The 19,412-nt window shown below is 40.6% G+C and overlaps 1 long non-coding RNA gene across 1 annotated transcript in view; it reads left to right on the top strand.

Moving 5' to 3' along the window:
- The first annotated feature begins 304 nt into the window (after positions 1 to 304).
- LOC140324620 (uncharacterized) overlaps positions 305 to 19,412 on the top strand; it is a 56,951-nt gene continuing 37,843 nt past the window's right edge. Inside the window, exon 1 of the long non-coding RNA XR_011919556.1 lies at positions 305 to 687. This is a non-coding gene — a long non-coding RNA (uncharacterized lncRNA). The remainder of the gene's footprint in view (positions 688 to 19,412) is intronic.

Raw genomic sequence — 19,412 nt, 5'->3', positions numbered from 1 at the left:
AATGTATTACATTTATTTGGAAAAAGAAGTATATGTTTACACAATGCAGAAATTATAAGTAGTCAGTGCAGGGTTTGTGTGTCCATAGCTGAGATTTGATCCTCAGAATTCCCAGAACAAGTCCAGCTGACTGGCTACACCCAGCACACACACCTAGCTATCAGCTGATAATAACATTGACCATGGGAAGTCCTCCTAACCCCGCCTCCGCCCTTTTATCATTGGTCCAAGTGCACGTCATTCTTGCCCTTCTTCCTTCCCTTTTTTTTCCCCCTGGTCTCCTGTCACTTTGACAGCCAATAGCCTTAGGCTGTGGGGTAAATGACGTAATCGGTTGCTAGGAGGAATCCAGCGTGCGAGCTGTCAAGCTAAGCGGTCTCGTTTGGGTTTTCTCATCCCCGTTAACAAAACAAGAGAACTTTTCGTGACAGCTTCTGATTAACATCGCCGCGCGGAGTCACTTCACCCGTGCTTTCTGTTCCTGCGGGCTCGGGCTAAGCTGACGCTGACGTCATCAACCGGGCCTTTTGCGCGGAGTGATCCGCCCTCTTCAGAACCCCCCCTTCTGTGAGTTCCAGGAGGTGAAGCGGCTGTGGCGGAGGGTCACGAAAAAGAAAGCACGCAGGGAAGCTTGTGCGGGGAGTAAAGGAGTCCGCTGGGTCCTGGCGGGGGGAAGCTGAGGCTCAGGTGAGGAGGAGTGAGGAGGAGGGAGGGGTGTATCCAGCAGGAGGGAGGAATGCATTGTATCACACACAGGGCACAGACACAGGGTAACCCATAGAAGCACATTTGGTGAGTATACAAAGCTTTATACAGGGGTTTCTATCAGGGGGAGGGGCCCCACATGTGCTGTCATTGTTTTTATTGGATTGCTGGGGGTAAAAGTCAGTGGGCAGATGTGAGGTTTCCATTCTAAGCCTTATTTTTACCCCTGACCAGAGCTGGGTGCTTCCTTCTGTCATTTCCTGTAGTTCTGGGGGCCGGGGATGGGGCCACACGTGACCAGGGGCCCCCCATACAAACCATGTGACCTCTCTTGGTGACCCTTAGTGTCCACATCCCTAGACCCCTATGTCTTCTGTACTGGTATTTCGCCCCAGCTCTAGGACGTTTGCCAGATCTTCTACCCCGGCTTTAGGACCCCCGCAAAATATTCTCTCCCAACTCCAGGACCCCCGAAAAATATTCTGCCCCAGCTCCGGGACCCCCGCGCTGATATTCTGCTCCAGCTCTGGGACCCCCGCGCTGATATTCTGCCCCAGCTCTGGGACCTTTGAGCAGATGTTCTACCCCAGCTCTGGGACCTTTGAGCAGATGTTCTACCCCGGCTCTAGGACCCCTGCTCCTATGACATAGGAAGTCATACCCCTCTGATGGCTGTCACCAGTCCAGGGACACCTCCAGGTCTTGCTGTCATGTCCCTGGAACTCCAAAAAACCCCACAACCTTTACATGGTCACTGGGTGACTGATGTTGTTTCGGTGTCACATTCCAATACTACTACCTGGTTCTAGATGTAAATCCAACCATGAAGCTCTTGTGTTGTTTAGGTGTCACATTCCATTACTTCTCCCTGGTCCTGGACATATATAAGCTCTGATGTTTTAATGCAATTTCAAAAGTTATTTATTTAAAAAAAAATGTTTTTTTCCCCAAGCATACTTTGTGGTGATATTAGTTGTGTTCTTGTTTTGTCACATGGGAGTGCAAGCGATGGTGTCACTGACACACATTGTGAAGGCATGGTTTGCCGTTGTCACCACCAGAACAGCTGGATCAAAGGAATGATGTAGATAGGAAGTGATAGAATGAGGCCGAGGGGGATCGGCTGCACTGACTTCGGGGGATTGTTTATAGTACATGCTGTTTTTGCAAACTTGATGGCAACCCAGTGAGCTTTTATTTGCTGTATTGTATTGAACTGGATGCATTAAAGTGTTTTGTAATGAGTTAGTGTTGTTGGATTGTTGTGTGTTGGGGTCAGTGGGGACTGTCACAGGACAGAAGGGATGGGATGCTGCTGATTAAAGAATGTGTCCCTGGAAATCGTTTGTTGGGTATTATTAGAATTGTGTGTGCCCCGGGGTCTGCAGGGACTGTCATGGGATTCTGCTAATGGAATGATGTGTCCCTTGAAATTGTGTGTAGGCTGCTTTGTTGATTATCAATTTTTGGAATTTGCGTGCTAGCCATAAGTAGCTGGTATATTATTTATTATTTTCAATAAACCGTATTCATATATCACCAACATATTACACAGCGATGTACATTAAATAGGTCTACTCCCCCCCAAGCTTGTATGGTATAGCATTGCAATGGTGTCAGATCATTAAGGGGCACCTATGTTTGTAAGACATTATTTAACAAATTGACAGGACTGGCTGATCACTTTACATTTTTTATATATATATATATATTGTATAAGAAGGTGAGGAAGTAAAGTATGATTTGTTCTGATCAGTCATTTCTTTGCATGGAATGCTGAACATAATAATAATAACATTGTATTTTATTAATTGATTTCTTATTTCTGATTTGTAGCAGTTTGCAATATTTGTTTGTTTATTGTTATAATTCAGTAAATTCATGACTAGTTTTCAGTTGTTTAATTTAGATTTTCTCATGCATTGCGTAGAATGTTCTGTGATTGGAAGAGTTAATACAACCCAACACTTGCAGTTGCAGCTCTGAGCCCAGGCTGTGCTCAGTCTCATTAATAATGTGACCGCCAAACAAACTGTTTAATTGGGTGAAGGTGCTCCCAGAGCTACCATTGTATAGTCACCTAGAGGTGTCTCCAGATGTTCCGTTCTTGCTAGCTACTATAGTCTTGTCTTTGGGGAAATCGATGGGTAAACACATTTTGAAAAACACATCTAATAGCCGGGATTGGTACGGGAGGATTGCATTTCGGTCGCTGTGTCACAATATAAAGCCACAATTGATTTTTGGACATATAAATCATATATATATATATATATATATATATATATATATATATATTTTTATATGTATTGTCAGTAATATACTGGAGCTCAGAATTCATGATTCAATGTTGTGATTGTAGGAGAATAGTTAGGAGTTCTGCGTAAATTAATTAATTAATTGAAAAATTAACTTTTATAAAATATGACATTATTTGTCATGTGAAAAACCAAGTACACCCCATTTGTCTTATATTTAAAAAGACAAATGTTTTACTTGAATGAATGACACATATTTTGAAAAAATGAAAATGCACCTCTACATAGGATGTTCTGGTTCCAATGTTTAGACCAGGGTTTTTCTAATAAGTCTCAGTGGCACCCTGGGGTTCCTCTATAGGTTACTAGGGGTTCCTTAAGCAATGAGCCATTTGTGGCTCTCAGGTGAGTTGCCACCGACACCATTGATCTTCTGTAAGGGTGACATTCTTCCCATTGACCTGGCAGTGCTCCCCCTGATTGCCACATTATTTTGAGCTGTGGCTAATGTCAGGCGTTCCCTAAGTCCTGAAAGTTTTTTCAAGTGTCCCCAATGTTGAAAAGTTTGAGGCTGCATTAGACCCTCCTTAGGAAGTTTGCTGGTGGTCATATTTAAAACTCAAATACTGAGGCTCTTTGGTATTGGTGTGTGTGGTGACATCACACCAAGTTCAAGGTTCTTTAAGGCCATCAGAAAGAAGGTTGTGGAAGTTTGTCAAACTTTTTGCCAAATTATTTGAAAACCATCATTCCAGTGTACAGAAAATATAAAACAGGTAACATATTTTCAGTCACCTGCTTATTTATCCAGAACTGGCTGCCTCGGCAAATTCAGCAAAAAAGTAGAGTAATGGGAAAAAGAAAACAGAATCCTAATTTTTTTTTGTGGGTTTTACAAATAACTTTTCTACATTTATTGTCAAAGTGCACGCATCTACATTCAGAAAGAAATCACACTAGAGAGGTAAAGGTGCCTGGAAACAGCACATTTAGAGGAAGGTTATAGTTTGCCATTGAACATATTTACTTCTGGTCCTTTTTTTCTGGTTATTGATGAATCAAACATATAGAGTTGGTTGCAATAGATGGGTTTGTTGCAAATTGAATATGTAAAAAAGGGTCTCATACCAACTGTAAAACATGGTGGTGGAAATGTCAGTTTGGGGTTGCTTCGCTGCTTTAAGACTTAGGCAGGAAGTGAAAGGTTATGTATTGGCCTGGTCTATGTCCTGATTTAAATTCCATTGAAATGCTGGTGGATGGGTTTTAAATATCCACTTTTAAGAAACCCACAAACATATTTTAACTGATAAAAGGAGGAGTGATCAAAAATGTCAAAAAGATGATGTCTGACTTCCGTCGGCATTAATGCAAAAGACCTGTAAGAACTTTATTTTGCTCTTAGATTGTAAGCTCTTCAGGGCAGGGTCCTCTCTACCTCCTGTGTCACTGTCTGTTTCTCTCTGTCATTTGCAACCCCTATTTAATGTACAGCGCTGCATAATATGGGGAGCATTGCTAGCAACTACTTTTTCTACAGCACACCATTACATCTATTTAAAAATTTTGTAAATTAGATTTAAAAGGCAAATCATCTTTGTGTTTTTATTGAAATATATCATCATTATCTGCAGGCATTGTTTGCAGGAAGATCTATTGTTTGTGCCAAAAGTCAATAATTTCCATTTGGTGAACTTACTTTTTCACACAACTGTACAGGATTTGGTGCAGGTAATTTCAGCTAAATCTACAAAAATATAAATATATGTTGGTTAGAGATTTTTATATTGGTTTCCTGGATGGCTGCCACAAATATTGTATCTAAATATATAATTTTTGCACATTAGAAAGCACAGACTCCATTGGCCGGATTTGTTCTGTCTCCTTGAAATCTGTGGCAATTGTTTTATTGTGCCTTTGGTTGTATTCGCTAGCCTTTTTGTTGCCTTTTTGGCGAATGAATGTCAATAAGAATTGTGCTTTGCTTATAATTGCGTGATATCAGGATTTTTACTTATTTTAAAGCAATTATAGGCTTATTATTTTCAGAACTTTATTTCTGTTTAAAATATCAATATTTATGTACATGGAGCAAGCCGTATTTCCTCACAACACGTGCAGGTTCTGCTTTGCAGTGATACGCAATGGTTATGTTTTGCTTCTTCTTCTCACAAAGCAGTCAAAGCATTGGCTGGATCATTAAAAAAAGTTTTCCTGCTCAACTGTGTGGTTATATTAGAGCAAAGTGCAGATGGTTGGTGGGAATAGGCAATCCCGGGTGGCTCCCAGCGGTTGGCAAGTCACACAGCTGCCTTAACCACTGCGATGGCTCATAATGAACCAACGTTTCAACATTATACAGCTGGTGGCTCAGCACCGTTCACATTCGCACCATTTGTTCCTCATGGACGACTTTGGGTGACATGCTTTAACGCCAGTTTGATTTTATCCTTGGAGTTTAAAAAAGCAGCTTGTGCTTTGCCCTTTCAGCTTCCAGACAGCCTATAATATTATTAAGCAGTATTTATATAACGCCAACATATTACGCAGCTGTACATTAAATAGGGGTTGCAAATGACAGACAGAAACAGACAGTGACACAGAAGGAGGAGAGGACCCTGCCCCGAAGAGCTTACAATCTATAATACCTTACCTTTGCAATCTCACTGCTCTAGGGGGATATTTAGGCTCTATGGAGGATATTGTAGGGTCTGGAGTTCACACTTGTCTTTTCATGTGACAATGCTGGGTCATCTACAAAGAACAGCTAGTCACATTCACCTCCATACTGACAGTTTTACATTACTACCAGCAGCTAAGTGGAGTGTGGAAAGGTCAATGCATGTTGCTGAGAGATCCAAGCTCAATACTTTGCTTTAATTGCACAGTTCCACTGAGATCTCCCTCTGGTGGTACAAATATCCATATTTAATACACTAGAAATAAATGTGTAAAAATTATAGCAAAATTTCAAGGTCAGCCATCATAACTCACAATCCTAACCCTTTGAAAATATACTCCACTGTTCCTTTAAGAGCTTCTACTCAATAATTCTCATTGAATATTTACCCCTGATGTCTAGGCATCCCGTAAATTCCCAGATAAATCTGCAGGGAATATCTTATTTCATAGCTGAGAATTTGGTACTCCCACTTGTATTAATAGGTTTAAAATGTGTAAATAAGATTTTCTCTCCAGAAATAAATATACCCATGAGATATTAAAATAATTTGTTATTAAAGGACTGTTGTACTTTGGGTATTTATTCATGGTTTTCTCCTCTATTGTATTTGATATCTTTATTAAAGTGAAATAAATCATTGGCTCCCTAGCAGTGAGGCTGCCCTTACACTGTAAGAGTTAAATGCCATTTGTGCCCAGGGGCAGCAGAAAAAGGAGATTTACTTACCTCATTCCTTAAATCCATTTGATGTGACCAATCCAGCACGATCCTCTCTGTAAGTTACTGTGGTTGCAGGCACAGGTGACCTCCCCTAAAATTCAGAACCGATAGCCCAGCAGGAGCCGAGGCGCCCACCTACCACCTAGAGCATTGGAAGCAGGGGATGGTGTGCCAGTGGCTGGGGAAGCAAATAATCCCCTTGGTGCCCTCCCTAGCCTTAACAAGCATTTACCCCCTAGGTGGTAAACCCACTTCAAGGTACTTTTTTTGTTTTTAAGTTTTAATAAAACATGCAAATTTTTGATTGTAAGTATCTATTTTTTTTTTTTTTTAACTTTTTATATTTCTATTTTTGTATTCAGCAGATGCAGCTGTGCTGATAGTTAATGTTGGTTCCAAGCAGCAATACTTGGAATTTACATTACACAATTTAGGACTTCATGAATTTTAAGTACTCATATGCCTTTGTGTATCGCATAAAAATCATTGTTGCCTTTACATATGAGTGGCTCAGAGGTTAGCACTCTGGCCTTTGCAGCGCTTGTTCCCAGGTTGGAATCTCGGCCAGGACACTGCATGGAAATTGCAGGTTCTCCTTGTGTTTGCATGGGTTTCCTCCCACATTTCAAAAACATGCAGTTAGGTTAATTGGCTGCTCCTCAAAATTGTCTGGGGAAGTGGGTGGAACAACCCGCCACTCTCCCATCGCCTACTCAGATCTGCGATGGGAGAGTGGGCGGGGTTATGTCATCATGACATCATGTTCGGTGACACCTGTCCCGTCGCTCCATCCATCTCAAACTGGCCCGGCCACCCTGCCAAATTTTGGAACCCATTGTGGCCCCTGAGCGAAAACGTTTGCCCACCCCTGCCTTTAGACTGTGGTAATACCATATGACTATGATCGGGATTGTGAGCTCCTTTGAGGGACAGCTATGCACATGACTATGGACTTGCCTTACTTTATACTGTGTAATAATATTATGTATGATTAGACCAACTTTATTTGTAGATTTAGATCATTTAAAGCCTTCCTTCCTATTTTTATTGCTGAAACATATCTCTGTTTATGTTCTGTCCTATGGACACGACAGGGCGTTAGAGATGAGTCTATTCCCCAATTTTTTAACAGAAGCTATATACCAGGGGTCAGCAAACTCCAGCCTTTAGGCCAGATACAGCCTAGCCAGTAGTCTGTTCTGGCCTAACGCCCCCCTAGTTGATCCGGCCTAATCTCGGCCGGCAGGGGTCGGCAACCCGCGGCTCCAGAGCCACATGCGGGTTAAGGGGACATTCCCTCTCCTCCGTATGCATTGCGGAGGAGAGGGATTTCCTTTCAGGGGTGTTCCTGGTTGGGGCGGAGCCATCAGCAAAGGACTGGAGAGAGAGTCCGGCCTAGTGTGCCTTCTTTACCTCCTAAAATGGCCTAGTAGACAAAAAAGTTTGCTGACCCCTGCTATATACCTTTGAGGCACAGCTACTGACAAGACTATGGACTTTGTACAACGCTGCATAATTTGTTGGTGCTAGTTTAGAAAAAGAATGTGATTCTTAAGTTTCAATAAATTTGACATAAGATAATTATATAATTATCGATAATAATGATAATTTGCATATTAGTTTATTAATAGCATATTCTTATATTTTTGATTTTTTTTTTTTTGGAAATTTGTATTAAATATTACATTTTCAGCAAAATTCCTATATGTCAGTGTTACAGGTTTTTTTTATTACCACAGATCCAATACAATGTGTTTAAATTTAAAGTTAAATATATATATATATATATATATATATATATATATATATATATATATATATAGAATATAAAGAAGTTGGCAGCGCTGGCCTGACTCATCCCCCCAGGCTTCAGTACCTTCAGGTTAGAGACACTGTCACCTTGCCTGTACTGTTCAAAGGACAACCCCAGCTACTTTATACTTAACCATTTTGTGCCCCCCCATTGTCGGCTACAGTACTTGTGGTTCAGGTTAGAAGGCAGTGTTCTCCCCAGACCCTTTTAATCAAGCGTACCACCCGGCACTTTTCAGTAACCACCCGGCTGTTTTTGGGTGGTTACTGAAGAGTTGGGTCACAATACAGGGGCTGCCACCCACCTACAATTTCTTCCCACCCGGCTTAAAAAAATGTATGGGTTCAACCCTAGAAGGCCTTCATGTTGTTCTGCAAAGTGGCAGTGCCCCCCCCTCCAATCCCTGGATACAACAGTGATGGTGAATCCGCATCATCCTCTCTCTACAGGTTCTTGGCATTGGATTGTTGCCCGGTTTATCTAAAAAAAAAAAAACAGATTGGGAGACCATCTTCTTGTGTGATACCCTAAGGGCTTGTTTACACCATAGTGCATTTGCTACCACATGTATTATGCACACGTGCTGACATGTGACTTTATTTTACCATGTGTTATAGCACTACAGCACAACAGCAATGTGTTATAGTACTACAGCACAAAAAGAGAGTCGTCTTCTTCTTTTTCTCTCCCTCTTTGCGTTCTCTCTTCTGTGGTGGACACAGAAGAGAGAACGCACACTTTGCACCTTCCTTTATCCTACTCTGTGTGTATATAATTAAAAAAAAATATATATATAAAATCATTTAGCTAGTAATACACTCTTTGACCAGTGTATAGCCAGTTTCAGTGCTGAGGATTACACATTAGCAAGGATTTCTGAATTTTTTTTTTTTAATGTCAGAGTTCAGGTCGTGGAGGGACCAAGTACCGAGGACCAGGAGCTCAGGAAAAGCAAAAGGTTAGAGTTAAGTGGTAGAGTCAGGCTGACACTTATGGATAGGTTAAAGGTCTGGTATATTTTGGGCCGCTGATGTATTTTCAGCTCCAAAAAGCCCCACTCTGAGATCTGCTATGCTAGCCCAACCCTGACTGCATTCACTCCACAAGCAGACAGATTTTCCTTGGCACAGATTGTACTGAATGGTTCTGTTCTTTTTGCAGAAGTACTAGCAATGTCTAGAAATCATGTCTCGGCTGTTATTAAATTGGTTACAGCTAAAAGTAAATTTGACTTAATTGTCATCCATTTCTTAATATACTTTATATTTTGTACACAGTGTTGTTTGCACATGACTCCAGACTTTTGTGATTAAAGTAAGACTTTGCCACTTGTCTCTGGATCAGCAGATTCCGCACGGCAGATGGTAACAAAAAAAGCAGTTGGCAAAAACTGCCGCTGAATGTGAAGGTGAAACCATGAAACAAAATTCTGTGGCCTTATACTGTGGGACTGATCTATAGAAACGGGAGCAAAGACAGAGTCGAGGTCCTTAATGTATATATTGGGTTCCAGGAGTCATGTTCGATATGGATATGCTTTTTATTTTATTTGTTTTTCATTCAAGTTTTATTGTTATTATTTTAAGTCTATAGGAGAGGTTGACTTTGATCATTTTTTGTATGTGTTATCTGTAATAGTAAAGTTGAATAACAGATAAATCTGGGTGCTATTGACGTGGATTATTTTGTGGTCTGCACGGTTCCTATAGATCGGGGAATGAAGTGATACCAGTCATCATTTCCTTACAAGGCAGATAAGAGACCACTATCACATCCTGCATGCAACACATCTGTAGTTCTTATCTGGTATCATAACTTATATTAGATATTTATCTGTTTTTGTTTAGTACAGTGCTGTTCTTCACATTTGATGTTTTATTTGGTTAATTTTAATACTACTTAAAGAGTGGACCTGAAATGTTGAAGCTGTGCCCCAAAAAACCCAGAGGGACAATTACTAATGAATGAAACTGATTGTTTACCATTACTAGCTTAACATGCCTTGCTCTGCATTGTGTGAGGAGGCAGACAACTTGGTATAGGCAGGGCCGTGTTTCCTCATGTCAAAGCTGATACAATGATGACCCCTGATCTAATAATAAGATCTAAGATAAGGTCACACGGAGGCTCTGGGCGCAGGGGGTCTTGGTGAGGTCACACTGAGGAGGCTCTGGGCACAGGGGGTCTTAATGAGGTCACATGGAGAAGGCATTGGGCACAGGGGGTCTTGGTTAGGTCACATAGAAGAGGCTCTGGGCACAGGGGGTCTTGATGAGGTCGCACAGGGGGACTTTGTGAGGCCACACTGAGGAGGCTCTGGGCACAGGGGGTCTTGAGGAGGCTCTGGTGGGCACAGGGGGGTCTTGAGGAGGTCACACGGAGGAGGCTCTGGTGGGCACAGGGGGTCTTGATGAGGTCACACGGAGGAGGCTCTGGTGGGCACAGGGGGTCTTGATGAGGTCACACGGAGGAGCCTCTGGTGGGCACAGGGGGTCTTGATGAGGTCACATGGAGGAGGCTCTGGGCACAGTGGGTCCTCGTGGGGTCACACAGAGGAGGCTTTGGGCACGGGGTCTTGATGATGTCACATGGAGGAGGCTCTGGGTACGGAGTCTTGATGAGGTCTCAACGGAGGAGGCTCTGGGCACTGGGTCTTGATGAGGTCACATGGAGGAGGCTCTGGGCACGGGGTCTTGATGAGGTCACACGGAGGGAGGTCTGGTGGGCACAGGGAGTCTTGATGAGGTCACGCGGAGGAGGCTTTGGGCACGGGGTCTTGATGAGGCTCTGGGCACATGGGGTCTTGATGAGGTTACACAGAGGGGGCTCTGGGCACATGAAGTGCTCTACTATTTTTCCAGGAAGAATTGAAGACAAAATGGTGTCTGGTGTATAATCTTTATCAGAATAACTATTTCTAGGTAATCCTTTAGATATACCAAAACTTCTCCCTTCAACTTAAGGTACTTCAATCAGATGTAGACTACAATTGTAGGCCTTATGAAAATGCTAGCTGCCTGGCTGTTTTAGTTTCAATGCTTTGTTTTGCGGGTTTATTGAAGTCAGCACATCAGTTTGGTGACCCCCAGCGTATCAAAGTCTTTGGATCAGCATGACAAACATGCGGCTAACACTTTCGGAATGAGAAGTTGATAATGGCAAGCTGCGTATTTCTTTTAATATAGCTTTTCCTTTTCATCAACCTACAATCTAAACCTGAAAACGGTTGTTGGTATTCTCTTTATGAAATCTAACAATCTAACGGCCGTGTATGGCCCTCTTAACTCACATAACTTGACACATAATCCTATGTCACAATCCTATTCTTGTAAAACCAAAGGGAGGGGTGGTCGTCTGTTAACATGTCAGAGCTTGGCCAATGAAGCACAATATGTGACAGCATGACAGTCACTCAGTAACATTTAATTGAGACACTTTGCATATTTGTAGGTGATCTCTTCAGCAGTAACATTGCTCGTATAACACACATGCCAGGTTCTATGATATATGGAGGTCATTGCAGGCTTCACGTGACTTGATAAGCCCCTGTGCATGTCAGTTCAGCCAGATGAAAATTGTATAAATTTAGCTGAAGTATATGTCAATAATAAAATCCTATTTTAATTTGGTTTGCAAATTGCTGTTTCCCCAATTCGGAGGTCACCCCTCTATTTGTTTTGGTGACCAAAATTACCAAGACAAAAAGTGATGGAAATCCAAAATATTGGAGTGTTCAGGAAAAATCTTCCAGTTGTGACACTTGTTCTTCTGACACCTTTCTTAAATTGGAATTACTTTCACAATAAAAGCATTTTTGGCTTACTTTCTGCATCTCAAGGACAGGAAGTGATAGTAAATCCCCTATGATAGAGGTTTTAACTCTCAAGGTTTTAATGCTGTGTCCTTGTGAGCTAGGTTTCCCCCCACTTCATTTCCAGGTAGCAGGTGTTAGGAACAGAATAAATGAGTAATCTTTATGGGTACATCAACAGCCTTTGATACTGTAATAAGCAAATGTTGTTTAAAAACAAGAACCATATATATTCTTATTAGATGTCCTTTGTGTATCTCCTCTAGATTTGTGCAGTAATTCAGCATGAAACAACTTCAGCAGGTGTTTGCTGAAATGAAAACCGGACGCTGTTCTTTTTTTTCTTCTGCAGGGTTCTGGTTCCCAGCCTGTATTGAGAGGGTTTATTGGGTCCCTCATCAAAATGTACAGGGTTGATGTTACTTCTAGGTTTATATAGTATTATAATGATACTAAATAAAATGTATTTCTAGTTAACCCCTTGTGAATCGTAACTTGCCATAATAATTAATATTATTTATATTATTGCTACAGTGTGATAAAGGGTTTGAGCTGTCTTACAAAATTTAAAAAAGTGACTTGAAGTGTTCTGCAAATGTCATACGAGATCCTGTAGTTTATTATCATTTATTACAAATGAGAATGAGAAGCACTGGCAGTGTAGAGGTGGAGATATCTCCTTGATAAACACCGGGAAATTGGCAAAACAACCTCCATACGTGTTTTTCTAAGTGTTTATACCTACTGCAAGTGTGAGCAAACCTTGATGTGCTCCTAATGAAATACTTGACTATTTTTGTGTTTGAATGGAGTTCAGGTTTAAAGTTACACTTTCTTCCAAGCATGCCTTGAATGTTTACCTGGCTTTTCAGAGTGGTGCAAAAAGAACCTTGGGGTTAAGTGTTTTTTCCACCCTTTATTTGTGACTCCAGTCGCACGTGTGTGTAATAGACCTTGCTGCCAGGAACCCGCCCCAGATTAGAACGGCTGGCACACTTCTCATAGGATTTTTTTTTTGTAAACGGGATGCTGTTAATAGTTTTTACTGTAACAAATATAGCATCCCATGAATGAGTAAAATATAGCACCGATTCAAAATAAGCTCCCAAATAGACTCGCTTACTGTACTATGCAAGACTATTTCTGGCTGTCGTATTCCCAGGGCTGCTGCTCAGACAACACTTGTAAATGATAGAAGATTTCAAAACTCCACTGTGCCACCGTTCTAATGACAAGCAGCAATTTGTGAGAACATTTGTGTTTGGCTTTTTTCTTTCAGTTTAATATTAGTTTCCATAAATACAACAGGGTGTTATAAGGCAAATGGCAAAGGAGCCAACCATCAATTATTACTTATATTAATATTGGTTCTAAACAGAGGAAAGCTCTAATTTGATTGATCAGTGTTATAACGTTTTTTCTTTTTCAACAAGCTTAGTGATTTTGATGGTGCATACTGTTGAGTAGTTTTTAGATCTCTATTGAGCTCTGTGGAGATTCTTCAGCTTTGACAGTATCATTATTAAACAAATCTATTTTAGATGTGGACTGTCTTCTGTATTGAGAGCTTTTAGCATATGTGCCTAGATGTTTCTTTAGATCAGCCTTTCTTGAAAATTTTATTATGGGAAACCTCTACTAAAAATCCAGTCTTGGGGAACCCCTGCTATAATTACTATACCCACAGCTCACAGGATACTAGCATGGGGGTCAATAGGAAGAATTCCTCTTACATCACCCTTATAGATGCCACCCTTATAGATAAACAAAAAGATCATTGGTGTCAGTGTTAACTGACTTGAGGGGCTCAAATGGCTCATTGCTCATGGAAACCCCAGCAACCTCTGGAGGAACCCTGGTTGGGAAACACAGCTTTAGATGTTTTTCTGTCCTTAGTAAGGCCCTGCAGGTTTTATTTTTGTTTTTTAAAATAGTTGAGCTATGGTGAAAAAAACAAAACACTATTTGCTTTCCCATGCTATGGCACAATTCTGTTTGACCACCGGTCCTCCAATGAGTTGTATGAACCACTTCCCATGAGTTGAAGTCTTTATGGACACATCGCCTAGAGCAGATTTTTTTAACCAATGGGGCAACCACTGAAATAACTTTCAGGTAACAGCTGCCAGTATTCACGAAATGCCCAATTCATAGTACATTAGCCTTGTTGTCAATGGGATAAATGCCTCTTGCATTGTTGGTCATTGGGAGGAATGTCACCCTTACAGATATCCATAAAAATGGTGACTGTGATAACTCACCTGAGGGGCACAAATTGCTCATTGCTCAGGGAACCCCTGGCAGCTTCATTGAGACCCTAGGTGTTCCAAAGAACCCTGCTTGAGAAACGGTGACCTAGACGTTATTTAATACAAATTTTGGTCTCACCGGAGAATTCTGCATGGAGGGCCCTAGCCTACAATCGGAACAATGGTATGTGCTGAAGACAGGGCTGCCTACCAGAAGTGCTTGAGAAAGGAAAAGTCCCCACTTGTCATGTGACTGTGCAGGGAATACTTTAGGTTGTGGGCCATGGACAGAATGCTGGAATTGGGTTTCAGGTTAAATCAAGTAACAGCAAATTTTATTCTTGGTTAGAAAAGAAGAGGCTTAGGGCATTTAGGGCACACTTATCATGGAACAACCTGTTCTGTGGAATTGGATTATTTATTGAAAAAAAAAACTTTTGAAAATATAGTTGAAGGCGGTAGAGCGATCCCTCTAATTTCCTCTTGGGAAAGAAATAAAGTTGTTCAAACATATGTTTTGGCCAGAAGAAATGGTATTTTTTATTTTGGCATGTAAGCTATCAGTTGGAATGTTTAGGACTTGGGATTTCCTGGATAAAATATTTTATACTCAGGGAAAACAGTGATATATTATTTTTATGCATTTTCACAGTTCTTTGAATGACCGGTTTCCAGAGTTCATCTTGCCTGGCCTTTAATTAAAAAGAAAAAGAATTCATCTGACAGATTTTTTTGGACCAATATTGTTATTTTGTAATTCTGGGCAGTGAAGTAACAAGATCTTTGTATTTATTGATGTGTTGGCCAGCATTTGGCATTGAAGACTCCTGCCACATATTGTAGCAGTAACTTTACTAGGATCAAGTAATGTTTCAGGATTAAAATTACTTTGCAAGTGGCCAAGCTAAAAATGGAGACGCCAATATAAGGAAAACACGATGACTGAGTGGTTAGCACTCTGGCCTTTGCAGTATTAGGTCCCGGGTTGGAATCTCGGCCAGGGCACTATCTGCATGGAGTTTGCAGGTTCTCCCCATGTGTGTGTGGGTTTCCTCAGGGTACTCCAGTTTCCTCCCACATTACACAAACATGCAGTTTGGTTATTTGGCTTCCCCTCAAAATTTACTTAAGACTGTATTAAAGACTTATGACAAAGGTAAGGGACATTAGATTGTGAGCTCCTTTGAGGGACAGCTAGTCACATGACTATGGATTTGTCCAGTGCTGCATAATATGTTGACGCTATATAAATACTGTGTAATAATAATATGGTGATACTGCCGGCCTCTATCTTCATCAGAACAGGGTTCAGCATATCCAACATTTTTATTGATGTTTCTGGGGTCACTGTAAATGATTGTGGTGGCTCAGCATTAATAGGAGAGGTTCATTGCTTGATTATCTGCTCTTCAAAGTTTGCATTGTTGAATATTGGTAAGGTCTACACCATGACTTTGAAAATATTATAACATTCCTATTTTTACAATTTCATGGCTACACTCCTTAATCCCGAAAGGCATTGACCTTGCATTAGGTCAGAAACAGTGTTGCATTTGCGATACATTGTATTTCTTCAGATTGTGGTTGTTGTGGGCAGCCAATGTCATTGCAATGGTTAAGGTCACCTTGTTGCATAGCATACATTTTTCTGCAAGCTCTGATGCCAGTTCTGGTATGTGAAGCGTGAATGTGGTTGTCTTTTAGTGGAAGTCACCTGTCATGATATGCCAGTATCCACTTTACAGTTCATTTTTCTCAAGGAAAAAAACCCATGCATGCCACTGCACCTGCAAAAGGGGCACGTTACTATGACATGCTCACATGTGGTTTAAAGCTGTTAATTCCTGTTTCGTTCTTGTGCTCTTATCTCTTACCAGAATGCATTTGCAGATGATCTCTTTTAAAGAAGTTCCAGTAAAATGAGAAACACGCTACTGGTCTTTTCTTCTTATATGTTTTTGATCTCATGGGTGCATCATTGTAGGAGAAGGGGACGGGCAGTCTAGTAAAAAGAACATTTCGTACTTTTTCATACTTTGTGTCTGCTACAGTCATATTAACGATCGCAGCAGAAAATGTTTTATACAGAATTTGCAAAGTTTTAATGGGTTTTTAACATTCATTACTATGTAAAAACAGTCATAGACAAACTAACCAGAAAAAGTACAGAAGATTATTTTTTTCTGTGTGGTAGAAATCATCAAGTTTACTCTCAAGCAATGATTGATAGTCTGGTAAGGTTCCTAATTGTGAGCACGGACAGCATTGGACATCTGATAAAACATCAGACTCTGCTGGAAAGTTTTCATAGTACTTTCTCCCTAAATATTGTATGAAGTAGATCTGCAAATCTATATATTTAGTACATTTTTTATTACATGCACATTGACTTATTATTTTTATTATTACACAGTATTTATATAGCTCCGACATAGTCCATAGTCGTGTCACTAGCTGTCCCTCAAAGGGGCTCACAATCTAATGTCCCTACCTCAGTCATTTGTCTTTTATACAGTCTAGGGTAAATATTTAGTGGGAAGCCAATTAACCTGAATAGGTCTTCTTTTTGAAGCATGTGTTAGCATGTCTAGCCTTCATTCATGTGTATTCTCTGTGATAACATGGCTTATAAGTGTAATATTCTAACACAATGGTTGACTGGCTTTTGCAAGGCTTGCATTAGCTGGGAGCAATACATTTCCTTTGTCGTCAGCATTCCCTATATGTGTATAGAGGCAACTGTTGGGGCAAAGCCAACTCCGTATACGCTGTGGTGTACAGCTGTAAAATAAATATTGACTAAATGTCTATTGCTTACATGCATCCATTGTATTCAATGATTTTGTGTCAGAAGTGTCACAATACAGCACACAACTTAGAGCTGTGACATTGAACAGTGTAGATAAAAGTTTTAAAACTTTGCACCAAAAAGCTACGTCAGTCAAACAGGTAAAACCACAGTTGAGCTACATGTGGGGAACTTTTCATATTCAAAATTTTTTATTATTTCTTTATTTCTAAGTCGGACGCATTGCACCTGATGTGTTAAAGCTCTCCAAGCCTGGAGAAGATAAGATTATCGTTGGAGAACCTAGGTGATCCAGAAAACCTGTAATGGATTTGCTTTTTGCCAGATGTTTTCAATCCTAGGCTAAATCCATACACCCAGGTTTACCCATGATAGTCTATCTTTTCCAGTCTTGGGGAGCTTTGGTATATCAGGCTCATTGCGTTGTGATCCAGTAAGCAGTACAAAAATGCACAGGTAAATATATTTTGGAGAGTGACCTATTTCCGCGCCCTCAGCTATGTTGTTGATGTGCCACTATCCCACCTCCTGCCTGTGTCTAGGCTTGTTATTCCGATCCTAGCAAGTAGGAAACAAGTGTGTTTGTATTGTCTCCTGACACCTTGTATGCACATTGACTTTCCTATGTCGGTGAATAACATTGGGGAACGCATTTTTGTTGAGTTAGATCTTACACTTGTTTTTTACTAATTTTTGGGTGGTCAATCTAGAAATGATCCCATTTTTTATGCTATCACATTCACTTTTTACGATACAGGGTACCCTCCATTTTGGTAAAAAAAACATACAAATTTTACATACAATGAAAAAATAATGAAATAATAACTTGAATGTACTGTTTATTTACATTTCTTTGGTTCATACAAAGGATTTATTGTTACCCTGATATTTGTTTTACAGTAAAACATTAGTAAAACATTTACGCTTATAGCTTTTCCTGGAGTGTTCAGTGTTAGGACAATCCCGCCAGATGCTCCAACAATAGTCAGCCATCATATGTACATCCCATCTACCCTGATACCGTCCTTCCATCTACCCTGATACCGTCCTTCCATGACCTTCAAATCTTGGTGGACCCGTTCACCTTGCTCATCACTGACTGCACCAAGGTTTTTCCGGGAAGTTAGAAAGATAACGCTGTAGAAAATGCACCTTGATGTTCATATTGCAACCAAGCATTTTGTAGCTCTCCAAGAGCTTCTGGACGATTTCTGTGTTTGCTCGTGTGTTTCCAAGAATGTCCTTGACAATGGGTTTGGATGATAACCAAGCATTCTTTTGGACTTCTGACATTCTCCTGATTTCTGACATTCTCCTGATGAAATGTTCATCTTTGATGAGCTGCAGAATGCAGAAAGCTGCACACTGGCCTTTATTTTTTCAAGTGACCGGCTAGGAAATGCCAAAATGAGGAACTTGAAACGGTCTCCTTCAGTTAGCAAAGCTTTAACGAACTCCTTCATTAGACCCAGTTTCATGTACAGAATTGGGAATATAATATTATTTATGTGGCTCATGTAGAATGTTTGGATCACCTGGTTTTAGGGCAGATCTTGGAGGCCAAGTCCTTTCCCCCAATGCCTCTCGCGATCTCTGCTGTCCCACACACACAGATAACAGGGATACTTGGTGTATCCCCGTTGCTGACCAAGAAGGAAGCATACCATTTTAAGGTCAACACAGATGACCCAATTGTGTGATATTGTAACAACTCAATCACTCTCTTTATGTCTGCATATTCTTCACAAAGAGAAACTGAATGGCCAATTGGGCCTGACCCAAATATTTTGCCATTGTGAAGGAGGACACCCTTGAATCAATAGTCACCATTCAGTTATAGTTGTAGATTGGAATCCCCAATTCCTCCAATAAACCAGGTATGCTATGGCAATACACATAGCATACCCCTGTCAGTTCTAAAGTACTGCAGAAATGCAATTTCTCTGGTTCGAAACTATGATACCTTTGTTCCCTTTTCAAGTAAGTTTTTCTCATGCAGGCTTCATGCTATGAGTTCTGAAGCCTTCTTCGATAGTCCTAAATCACTCAACTCATGCTGATCAAATCCCTTATGAACAGAGTCCTCTTCAAATTCAAACTCTTTATCATTGTTGTCACCTAGTTCATCACCATAATCATGTTCTTCAAGAGAGAGTAGTGTAACGAAAACCGGCCACTGGGCACACTGTATTGTGTGTAAATGAATAGCCTATACAAATCCACGCTATAGTAACCACATTAACATAAGTAGTAGAGAAAAAACCTGACGATAGAAGAAAACCAACTGCACTTTAAAAATTGGCATACATATTTTAGTGTAAATAAGCTTAAAAATTAAAAGTCAACAAAAAATGTGTTCAAAAT

Source organism: Pyxicephalus adspersus, chromosome 2 (genome assembly GCF_032062135.1).
Source record: "Pyxicephalus adspersus chromosome 2, UCB_Pads_2.0, whole genome shotgun sequence".
Taxonomy (NCBI): domain Eukaryota; kingdom Metazoa; phylum Chordata; class Amphibia; order Anura; family Pyxicephalidae; genus Pyxicephalus; species Pyxicephalus adspersus.
The sequence above is the reverse complement of the archived record's forward strand: the minus strand, read 5'-3'. Positions and strand labels throughout refer to the sequence as shown.